A 7,164-nucleotide genomic window follows, 5' to 3' on the forward strand; every position below is an offset into this window, starting at 1 on the left:
GTGGGCTCCTCCCACAGTCTGGAGTGGGGAAAAAAAAAAAAAAAATTTATTTTGGACTAAACCACTGCAGTCTGGCTGTAGTTATTTTGACGTAGCATTGCGTTTTCTTGCTAAATGGCTTGTCTTTCGGAATATTCCGTTAACGGTTTTTGTTGGTGGTTTCGGCTTGGTTGTAGCGGCAGAAGCTGAGACTGCCGACTTCTGTTTTTCGGTGGAGTCAAGCGGTGGGGCTGAAATTGCATGTTTTGAGTAATTCTGTGTGTTTTCTCACTAGAATACTAAGCCCCAGCCTTAACCTTCCCAGTAGTTCGTGGTGGTTACAGCTGAGTTATTTGATTAAAATATTATTTTTACCAGCTATTTGAAAGCACTGCAGCAATCTGATTTATTCTCGTTGTTAGCGCTTGTTTGTTGAGTCTTTCAGATGAAATGAACTTACCATTCATTTAGCGCTAATGCCGAGAGAACTATTGTATTCAAAAACAAAGGAGCATAATATGCAGCAAAACACGGGTATTTTGCTCACGCAGTCGCATACGTAGACAATGGAAATTATTTGGTGGCTTAGGGTGTTAATCTGCTTCCTCTGTGAACGGGTACTTGCAGCTTTTGTGGCAGCCCACAGTGATCCCCCCGCTCCACAGAGGAGGCCGGTTATCCAAGGCCAGATGGAGCTTTTTGCTCTGGGGTTACATGCCAAGTGTTGTCACAAATAAATGACAATGCGCTTGTCACGACAGCTTTTTTTCTGGAAAATCTGGATTTCTCTGAATTTTCTGTTGGCCTGAAAATTACAGGGGAGGTAAAGAGACGGAACATTTAAAGGTCTCAGTTTTAAAGCCGTCATTAGTGTGGAGTGCCCAGTTTATGACACAAAGGTCTGATGTCAGAGGTGTACCGCACAGCCAAGAGTCTTAATAAAACCAGCGGGAGAGAGGAATTCCCCTGAAAATCAGGCCCTGGTGCCTCAGAGCAAAGACACACACGAAAGCTGCTTGTAGCCTGGCATCGATTTGGTATTCTGCATTCCCCAAACCTGAACCCAAGGGCTATGCCACTACTGTCCTTCAAAATGCCTTTGCAAATTATTTTTCATGATTTTTTTCCACTTCGCGTAACAAGAAACTGCCAGTTGATGTGTATTGTTGAAAATGGAGTTTTCAGTGCTTGTGTCCGTGGATACTCAGCCCACATAAAACTTCATGTAATTGAATTTTAACACTGCCATGACAAAGTCTGACTTTTCTTATTACGGTAAAACCTCTCTTATTTCAGACAACTAGTCGGAGAGGTTCTAACCGTGGAGTGTGCTGCAGGGAACAAAGGAAAGCAGGGAAAGCCTCACCAGCGCTTCGTCATTACTGCGTTAATATCTTAAGGGGCTCGACTATTTTTCTCCAACAGATGAAGCAACAGGGTTTTATTTGAAATAAGTTTTATCTTGCTCAGCCTTTAACAGCTCAAAGTTCAAACCCAGAGGGATAATACACCATTTTCTCTTGTTTCTAAAGCAGAGATGCTACACAAATTTCTCCCACTAGTACACTAGCCAGATTCCCAAATCTTCTCCTGGAAACTGTGTGCAACAACTTGGTTTTAATGCCTCCCCAGCACACATGAGGGTGTACCTGATAGTCCTGTTCTGGGCAGACACCTCTTCCAGCTCTAAACGCTGCTGACATTTCTGACAGAGCTAATTATAGTGCTCTGGGGGACTTCTGACCTTACCAAAATAGATGGGAACAGGGAGACAGGCATTTTCAGGCAAAACTAAGAAGATGCTGGGTAGAAGATCATCTGTATCGTGTGGCGGCTTCTGGAAGATTGTCTGCTTCATCTCCAGACTTTCTTCTGTTTTTTACTTCTCACGATTACATTTCTGTCTTCCCAGAAGTCTTCCAGTATCAAGATAGGTTAATGGAAGCCTTTGCGTGCACGTGTTATTTGCTTGTGTGACAAGCGTAGCGAAGCAGGAACACATTTCACATCAGGTGATCCGGTGTGACACCTTAGAGAGATCCCAGTAGCCCCGCACACCCCACATGTGCAGGACAGTGCTTTCACCTGCAGAGATCACAAGGACTTAGAGACCTTTCTGGCTTCAGGGCACCTGCTGCGTGTGGCTCCTCGGCAGGCGTTCTGCTATAAAAAGCTTCTGTCCTCCAGTTCCGAGCCTCTTGCCAGAAAGTTGGTACCTGAATTTGTGGTGGAATTTATCTTACTGATAGGTGGGTGTTGGAAAGGTCTTGCCCCCCTTTTAATGGAGACAAACACCTTTACTGGGTGAAGCATCCTCACCAAAGGTTACATTGATGAACCATCGCTGTCATGAGGCCTGGACTCTCCACTGACCATAAGGGAACTCTGGACAAATGGGTTTCCACGTTTGTGAGATGAATCTTGCTAACCATAAAGTAGTTTAGACAAAATCAGTTCCTGACTGTCTTCATGCAGAAACTCCCCTGCTGAGGATTCATTTCTCTTCCGCGGATCCAAGACTGCCGCCGCTCGTTCCTTTGCAGGCGGGATGAGCACTTGTTCTCTCTCACACACAGCTGCGCTGCGCTGCGTGCCCATCGCTGGCACCAGTTGCAATCTAGCACTGTCCCTTCTTGCCAGGCTGGCGCAGGTACATCACCTTCATCTGTTCACTGTCTTCAAAGTTCATATTCAGGAATTCAACCTCTTCTCAGACAGGTTGGTGTTGCATGAAAGTGCCTCATTTTCCGCTGAGCTGCCCATCAACTCCACAGACTCCAGCTGAACATCTCCGTTACATGGTTTTTAATGTACCAGTTCAATTAACTGCCCGGGGCTGGGACTGGAGGTGTTAAACAAGACGCATAAATAGGAGCTGTCCACAAGAATTAATGACTGCTGCTCAAAAGCTACAGACCTGAGGATCAATTTTTCCTGCTTAAAAACGAGATTTAGCTTTACAGGTGTTAGCAGCATGAGGTGGGAGCACAGTGACTACAGCGACTGAGTCTCTTGGACTGTTCCTTCCATTTAAAGCCTGATGAAGCTGGGATCAGCTATATGATGCCGCTTGGTTTCAACGGGATGTAAGGAGTCAGGCTCAGCAGTCTCAACCTCGTCCTTAAGCATTTGCATTCAACCCCAACAAAAATCACGCTACTGGTTCACTGGGCTGCAGAGAGATCACGGTTCAGGACCAGGGGATTTATTCTAGTCTGGCGAATGACTTCCTGTGTGATATGTTCCCTTCCACGCAAAAGTTGAGCCCCCTCCAGTCTGCTCCATTGCTTCCTGACATGACATTTGGAATGACATCGCATTGCACTGGCAAAACTTAAGCAAGCGCTACAACATTAGCAGGCTGGAGCTCCTGTAGTGACCTGCTGAGGCATTTTCAGCCATCAGTCATCAGGAGACCCCAGCCTCAGAGGACAAAGAGTCTAAAAGGCACTTTTAAGGAAAAATCCCCAAAATGTCCCTTGCAGTCTAACCTGGTGGAGAAGGGAATTACAGTTCTGTGAACTGATCTTCTCCTTATCGTCAGAACAAACACAAACTTCTTGAAAGACATCAATAATCATCCCCTAAAGCTTCCCCTGCTTAGCAGAGAGAAGGGCTGAGGACACACCTTTTTATCTTGCTTTGGCTGACTTTCCCATTGCATTTGCGTTTCCCCCCGTATGTCACTGGGTATGTCTACAGCTCCCACCTCTCAGCAGTACAAGGTGCCCTGTGCTCTGGGCTACTGCTGCAAAGGGAATCCGGTATCTGAGCAGCGATAGGTGACTTGATCTTGCTGTAGAGCTGCCTCTTGGCAAGCAGTGGGATAAAAGGACAGCAGTGGCTTCATTGTGGAACAATGCCACCTTAATGATGGCTGGGAGACTCCCCTCTGCAAGCTTAAACACAGCCTGGTGTGTTATCCAAACAAATGACATGCAGGGACAAATGCTTGAAGAGTGGAGGGGATAAAAAATTATGTCCTTACGCTACAGAAGAGGAACTAAAAAGGATGGGAGATGCACTAGGTAACTAGATGTGGAATACTCCAGGGACACCTTCGAGTGTTTCCTAAGGCTACAACAAGAAGAGATGTAATCAGCAAGAAACAGTAAATAAAAACCACAGATGAGCTATAGCCTCTAAACCTGTTCAGAACGGAATCATTATGAGGGCTGTACAGAGATCAAAAAGAGACTGAAACGGTATTAAAAGATGATGAATATTCAGAACACATAATACTAATGTTCTCCAGACAACGGTTATTAAACTCCCCCGTTACCTCTTACTTTGCTATACTTTCACCCAGAAAACAATGCCACTTTTTTGCCTGACTTGGGGTGGTCTGTAAACAGCTATACTGTCACTCGTGCTTGGCCAAGACAAACTTATTTTAACCCACCTGACAAAGTGTGAGGCACCTGTAATGCCTTCTCCCACGTCAGAGCGCACCGTGTGATCCAAGCTGCTGATGCTGTTTGAGGAGCAAGAGGTAGATGCCACGATGGTGCCACGGTCTGACTCCCTGAATTCAGCGGTCGGCTTCTCCACAGGGACTGAGGTGCTAATAATTTGTACCACTACTGGAGAGCATTTCATTAAGAGTGCGTTACCGTTACAGCCTTACCTTGCTCTTCAAAGAGCTGTTGCCATTGCTGGATGATACTTGCCAGGTACATCGGGGTCACAGAGTGAACAGTTATTGCCAGCAGTATTTATTACCTTCACAGGACACTGCTGTGCTAAAAGCCATCGCCAGCTTGCAGCCTCCCCCTCCCCAAAGCAGCCAGCCCTAGTGCTCAGGAGCGTGGGCAAGCACGACCGCCGGAAAGCACCACGACTACCGGGGTGGCTCAGGCGTCCCTGCACCGGGCAGTGCAAGGTGAGAACACCTGTACAAGTTACACAGGATTTTGTTTATTTTTAAAATGTGATTTCAGGTGACTTCCTAAAACATGTTTTTAAAAGAAAAAAAAGGCAAGAAACAGGGAGGCCATAAGGGATGGCAAAGGCCACGGTCTAAGTGTCTAAGCTTTTGATATATTACTCAAGTTAAATTAAAGATTCTGTAACTCATTTCACTTCATTAAAACCACTGAAATAACAGCGCAACTTTTCAACGGTGGGAATTAATTTTCGAAGCAGTACAAGGGCGTTCAGTTTCAATGCCTGATGTACCTTGATTGAATCAGACAAATGAAGTAGGTGACCTCTATCTAGCAAGGTTATAGCTATAGCTGGACTTACGGCGTAAGATCTGTGCGGAAGTACACAGAATGGAAATGTAAGAAGCGTACTAAAAATATCATAAAAGAGGTGATGTGACTTGCTTCTGGAGTAGGAAGGGTTAAAGGGTGCTGCAGGGGTGCTTTAGATGCTCTTTCAGGTCAGGTATCCACAACTATGATTTCTCAGTACCCAGATGTTCTCTGCTGTTCTTATTAAAATCTGTTGTTTAATTTTAAATTAGCTTAATGATCATGCTCTAGGGGAAATGAATTTCTACGATAATTTTTCAGGCACTGGACAAAACAAATACTGGTCCACATTTTTAGAAAAGATGAGAGATTTCAAGTGCCCTCAATATTTAATACCTAAAATTAGATGTCATATGAATGATAGGGAATAGTTACTTGATAGAAATATGGTTCGTTTAAAGAGGATTAAATTGCACATAAAAATTATCCAACCCTTTAGGAAATTGATTGTTTTTAAAAAAAATCAGAAATCCTGATTTTACGTTACAGTTTGCTCTTATATTGGTGACTATTACGTCTTTTTTTTTTTTTTTTTGATAGTAGCTCCTTTACTCCTCTATAATTCTAAATGCAATTAAGAATTTGGAAGATCAGGACTTTCCTTTGGCTACGTCAGGCAGCATTAAAGGTACTCCTGGCTCTGGGAATACTGGGCCACGTGCAAGGAGATACTCAGCAATTGCCACTCAGGCTGTAGAGACCTGGTCTTACATGGCATTTAAGTTTCAAACATTAAAGCAACTGAGCTTGGACCAACCAGACAGAGGAGGGTGGAAGTGAAATAAATTCTAGAATGATGAAATTACTTTGGACAACTTAATGAAAAAAAATGCTGAGATCCCACTGAGCCATTAAATGATTGATTTCCACATGGAAGCACCCATCTCCTCTGACAAGCCTTTGACAAAACTGTTTCTTATTTTCACGTGGAACAGTTCTTGACCAAAAGATTAAAAAGATTGCAGGGAGAAAGGGACAAAATGGGTTATGAGCCCAACAGACAGGAGGGAACATGGTGAAAAAAGAAGACTGAAGTACTTGCATGCATTCATTAAACATAAAGGTAGCATTTGGATTGCTTAATATTCAGACTAAGTTGATGGTAAATTATATAGGAACACAAACACTTTAAAATCTTCCAATATATAATTCAACATTTTCTTTTGAGTCTTTAAGTCCTGGTGTGTCAAGTAGGTTAATGGCAAAACGTCAGAACTAATTTCTCTGAGCTCACCAAGTAACTTCCTTTTGCTGATGTGGAGCTCTGGGGTTCTGCTGGAATGGGAAAGCACAATGGTCAGCAGCAGATAGCAAAGGGCTCCGAATTAAGCTGCTGACTCAGCCGAGCGATCATGGCTGACCACGTAGTGGGTCCTGCACACCATGGCATCCCTGATAACTGAGGTAACAGTCAGCTTTTGCTGTGTGCAAAAGCTGAATTTAAAATGTTAATGTGTTAAATGCCATCTCACTTTTTAATTATTTTTGTAGCTCTGTCTCCTCTTTTCTAAAATATTGAATGAATTGCCAATACCTTACAGCCATCGTCATACTCCATTTCCTTCCTCTGCTGCTTTGTTTCATTCATGACTTCTGAAGCCTGAAATACTCTTAAGTATTTCTCAGATGAGCTGCAATGAATCCAAAGATAAAAGTTTGACTTTTGCTTTCTTTAAATCCCTAGAGACAGAAACCTAAATCCTTTCCCTGATTCTACCCGACTGCGTTATTTCCCTGCAGGCACACGGGGCAGTGCCCACCTCTAAGGCGCTCTGGTTCGTGCTAAGATAAGCTAGTTCTGATCAGTGCAGTCTGTTTTCCAAAGGTCGGTGTTCAGAGCCAGCTGTTGACTATGCTGTTGGCAGAGGACAAGAGTCTGGCAAAGCTTGTGTTCTCTCGAGGAAGCGAAGACCCCTTTGCTTCCTGC

This window comes from Buceros rhinoceros, unplaced genomic scaffold (genome assembly GCF_000710305.1).
Source record: "Buceros rhinoceros silvestris isolate BGI_N320 unplaced genomic scaffold, ASM71030v1 scaffold1669, whole genome shotgun sequence".
Lineage (NCBI taxonomy): Eukaryota > Metazoa > Chordata > Aves > Bucerotiformes > Bucerotidae > Buceros > Buceros rhinoceros.